Source organism: Halictus rubicundus, unplaced genomic scaffold (assembly GCF_050948215.1).
Source record: "Halictus rubicundus isolate RS-2024b unplaced genomic scaffold, iyHalRubi1_principal scaffold0019, whole genome shotgun sequence".
In the NCBI taxonomy this organism is placed as follows: Eukaryota; Metazoa; Arthropoda; class Insecta; order Hymenoptera; family Halictidae; genus Halictus; species Halictus rubicundus.
The window spans coordinates 3,244,177-3,249,922 of NW_027488560.1; positions in this window are offsets into that span (position 1 = coordinate 3,244,177).

The following is a 5,746-nucleotide window of genomic DNA, read 5'->3' on the forward strand; positions in this document are numbered from 1 at the left end:
AGGACAGAGGATAGGATAGGATAGAGGATAGAATAGGATAGAGGATAGGATAGGATTGAGGGTAGGATAGAGAATTGGATTTGATAGAGGATACGATACGATAGAGGATAGGATGGGATAGAGGATGGGATAGGACAGAGGATAGGATAGGATAGAGGATAGAATAGGATAGAGGATAGGATAGGATTGAGGATAGGATAGGATAGAGGATAGGATAGGATAGAGGATAGGATAGCCTAGGATAGAGGATAGGATAGCATTGAGGATAGGATAGGATAGAGGATAGGATAGGATTGAGGATAGGATAGGATAGAGAGTAGGATAGCGTAGAGGATAGGATAGGATAGAGGATAGGATAGGATATATGATACTATAGAATGGAGGATACGATATTATAGAGGATAGTATACTATAGAGGATAGGATAGGGTAGAGGATAGGATAAGATAGAGGATAGGATAGAATAGAGTACAGGATAGTATAGTGGATAAGATAATATAGAGAATAGGATAGGATAGAGGATAGGACAGGATAGAGGATAGGATAGGATAGAGGATAGGATAGGATAGATGATAGGATAGAGGATTGGATAGGATAGAGGATACGATACGATAGAGGATAAGATAGGATAGAGGGTAGGATAGAGAATTGGATAAGGATAGAGGATACGATACGATAGAGGATAGGATAGGATAGAGGATGGGATAGGACAGAGGATAGGATAGGATAGAGGATAGAATAGGATAGAGGATAGGATAGGATTGAGGGTAGGATAGAGAATTGGATGGGATAGAGGATACGATACGATAGAGGATAGGATAGGATAGAGGATGGGATAGGACAGAGGATAGGATAGGATAGAGGATAGAATAGGATAGAGGATATGATAGCCTAGGATAGAGGATAGGATAGCATTGAGGATAGGATAGGATAGAGGATAGGATAGGATTGAGGATAGGATAGGATAGAGAGTAGGATAGCGTAGAGGATAGGATAGGATAGAGGATAGGATAGGATATATGATACTATAGAATGGAGGATACGATATTATAGAGGATAGTATACTATAGAGGATAGGATAGGGTAGAGGATAGGATAAGATAGAGGATAGGATAGAATAGAGTACAGGATAGTATAGTGGATAAGATAATATAGAGAATAGGATAGGATAGAGGATAGGACAGGATAGAGGATAGGATAGGATAGAGGATAGGATAGGATAGATGATAGGATAGAGGATTGGATAGGATAGAGGATACGATACGATAGAGGATAAGATAGGATAGAGGGTAGGATAGAGAATTGGATAAGGATAGAGGATACGATACGATAGAGGATAGGATAGGATAGAGGATGGGATAGGACAGAGGATAGGATAGGATAGAGGATAGAATAGGATAGAGGATAGGATAGGATTGAGGGTAGGATAGAGAATTGGATTTGATAGAGGATACGATACGATAGAGGATAGGATGGGATAGAGGATGGGATAGGACAGAGGATAGGATAGGATAGAGGATAGAATAGGATAGAGGATATGATAGCCTAGGATAGAGGATAGGATAGCATTGAGGATAGGATAGGATAGAGGATAGGATAGGATTGAGGATAGGATAGGATAGAGAGTAGGATAGCGTAGAGGATAGGATAGGATAGAGGATAGGATAGGATATATGATACTATAGAATGGAGGATACGATATTATAGAGGATAGTATACTATAGAGGATAGGATAGGGTAGAGGATAGGATAAGATAGAGGATAGGATAGAATAGAGTACAGGATAGTATAGTGGATAAGATAATATAGAGAATAGGATAGGATAGAGGATAGGACAGGATAGAGGATAGGATAGGATAGAGGATAGGATAGGATAGATGATAGGATAGAGGATTGGATAGGATAGAGGATACGATACGATAGAGGATAAGATAGGATAGAGGGTAGGATAGAGAATTGGATAAGGATAGAGGATACGATACGATAGAGGATAGGATAGGATAGAGGATGGGATAGGACAGAGGATAGGATAGGATAGAGGATAGAATAGGATAGAGGATAGGATAGGATTGAGGGTAGGATAGAGAATTGGATTTGATAGAGGATACGATACGATAGAGGATAGGATGGGATAGAGGATGGGATAGGACAGAGGATAGGATAGGATAGAGGATAGAATAGGATAGAGGATAGGATAGGATTGAGGATAGGATAGGATAGAGGATAGGATAGGATAGAGGATAGGATAGGATAGAGGATAGGATAGGATAGAGGATAGGATAGGATATACGATATTATAGGATGGAGGATACGATATTATAGAGGATAGTATAGGATAGAGGGTAGGATAGGATATAGGGTAGGATAGAGAATTGGACAGGATAGAGGATACGATACGATAGAGGATAGGATAGGATAGAGGATAGGATAGGACAGAGGATAGGATAGGATAGAGGATAGGATTGGATAGAGGATATGATAGGATAGAGGATAGGATAGGATTGAGGATAGCATAGGATTGAGGATAGGGTAGGATAGAGAATAGGATAGGATAGAGGATAGGATAGGATAGAGGATAGGATAGAGGATACGATACGATAGAGGATAGGATAGGATAGAGGATGGGATAGGACAGAGGATAGGATAGGATAGAGGATAGAATAGGATAGATGATAGGATAGGATTGAGGGTAGGATAGAGAATTGGATGGGATAGAGGATACGATACGATAGAGGATAGGATAGGATAGAGGATGGGATAGGACAGAGGATAGGATAGGATAGAGGATAGAATAGGATAGAGGATATGATAGCCTAGGATAGAGGATAGGATAGCATTGAGGATAGGATAGGATAGAGGATAGGATAGGATTGAGGATAGGATAGGATAGAGAGTAGGATAGCGTAGAGGATAGGATAGGATAGAGGATAGGATAGGATATATGATACTATAGAATGGAGGATACGATATTATAGAGGATAGTATACTATAGAGGATAGGATAGGGTAGAGGATAGGATAAGATAGAGGATAGGATAGAATAGAGTACAGGATAGTATAGTGGATAAGATAATATAGAGAATAGGATAGGATAGAGGATAGGACAGGATAGAGGATAGGATAGGATAGAGGATAGGATAGGATAGATGATAGGATAGAGGATTGGATAGGATAGAGGATACGATACGATAGAGGATAAGATAGGATAGAGGGTAGGATAGAGAATTGGATAAGGATAGAGGATACGATACGATAGAGGATAGGATAGGATAGAGGATGGGATAGGACAGAGGATAGGATAGGATAGAGGATAGAATAGGATAGAGGATAGGATAGGATTGAGGGTAGGATAGAGAATTGGATTTGATAGAGGATACGATACGATAGAGGATAGGATGGGATAGAGGATGGGATAGGACAGAGGATAGGATAGGATAGAGGATAGAATAGGATAGAGGATAGGATAGGATTGAGGATAGGATAGGATAGAGGATAGGATAGGATAGAGGATAGGATAGGATAGAGGATAGGATAGGATAGAGGATAGGATAGGATATACGATATTATAGGATGGAGGATACGATATTATAGAGGATAGTATAGGATAGAGGGTAGGATAGGATATAGGGTAGGATAGAGAATTGGACAGGATAGAGGATACGATACGATAGAGGATAGGATAGGATAGAGGATAGGATAGGACAGAGGATAGGATAGGATAGAGGATAGGATTGGATAGAGGATATGATAGGATAGAGGATAGGATAGGATTGAGGATAGCATAGGATTGAGGATAGGGTAGGATAGAGAATAGGATAGGATAGAGGATAGGATAGGATAGAGGATAGGATAGAGGATACGGTACGATAGAGGATAGGATAGGATAAGGAATAGGATAGGATAGAGGAAATGATAGGATAGAGTATAGGATAGGATTGAGGATAGGACAGGATAGAGGATAGGATAGGGTAGAGGATAGGATAGGATTGAGGATAGGATAGTATAGAGAATAGAATAGGATAGAGGATAGGATAGGATTGAGGATAGGATAGGATAGAGGATAGGATAGAGGATTGGATAGGATTGAGGATACGATACGATAGAGGATAGGATAGGATAGAGGGTAGGATAGAGAATTGGATGGGATAGAGGATACGATACGATAGAGGAGAGGATAGGATAGAGGATGGGATAGGACAGAGGATAGGATAGGATAGAGGATAGAATAGGATAGAGGATAGGATAGGATTGAGGATAGGATAGGATAGATGATAGGATAGAGGATTGGATAGGATAGAGGATACGATACGATAGAGGATAGGATAGGATAGAGGGTAGGATAGGGAATTGAATAGGATTGAGGATATTATGGGATAGAGGATAGGATAGGATAGAGGATAGGATAGGATAGGATAGAGAATAGGATAGGATAGAGGATAGGATAGGGTAGAGGATAGGATAAGATAGAGGATAGGGTAGGATAGATGATAGGATAGAGGATTGGATAGGATAGAGGATACCATACGATAGAGGATAGGCTAGGATAGAGGGTAGGATAGAGAATTGGATAGGATAGAGGATAGGATAGGATATATGATATTATAGGATGGAGGATACGATATTATAGAGGATAGGATAGGATAGAGGATAGGATAGGCAATTGGATAGGATAGAGGATATCATAGGATAGAGGATAGGGTAGGATAGAGGATAGGATAGGACAGAGGATAGGATAGGATAGAGAATAGGATAGGATAGAGGATAGGATAGGGTAGAGGATAGGATAGGATAGAGGATAGGATAGGATTGAGGACCGGATAGGATAGAGGATAGGATAGGATAGACGATAGGATAGAGGATATTATACGATGGAGGATAGGATAGGATTGAGGATAGGATAAGATAGAGGATAGGATAGAATAGAGTACAGGATAGTATAGAGGATAAGATAATATAGAGAATAGGATAGGATAGAGGATAGGACAGGATAGAGGATAGGATAGGATAGAGGATAGGATAGGATAGAGGATAGGATAGGATATAGGATATGATAGGCTAGGATAGAGGATAGAATAGGATAGGATTGAGGATAGGATAGGATATAGGATATGATAGGCTAGGATAGAGGATAGGATAGGATAGATGATAGGATAGAGAATTGGATGGGATAGAGGATACGATACGATAGAGGATAGGATAGGATAGAGGATGGGTTAGGACAGAGGATAGGATAGGATAGAGGATAGAATAGGATAGAGGATAGGATAGGATTGAGTATAGGATAGGATAGAGGATAGGATAGGATAGAGGATAGGATATAATAGAGAATAGGATAGGATAGAGGATAGCATAGGATAGGATTGAGGATAGGATAGGATAGATGATAGGATAGAGGATTGGATAGGATAGAGGATACGATACGATAGAGGATAGGATAGGATAGAGGGTAGGATAGAGAATTGAATAGGATTGAGGATATTATAGGATAGAGGATATTATAGGATAGAGGATAGGATAGGATAGGATAGGATAGAGGATAGGATAGGCTAGATGATAGGATAAAATAGAGGATAGGATAGAATAGAGCACAGGATAGTATAGAGGATAAGATAATATAGAGAATAGGATAGGATAGAGGATAGGACAGGATAGAGGATAGGATAGGATAGAGGAGAGGATAGGATAGAGGATAGGGTAGGATAGAGGATAGGATAGGATAGAGGATAGGATAGGATAGAGGATAGGATA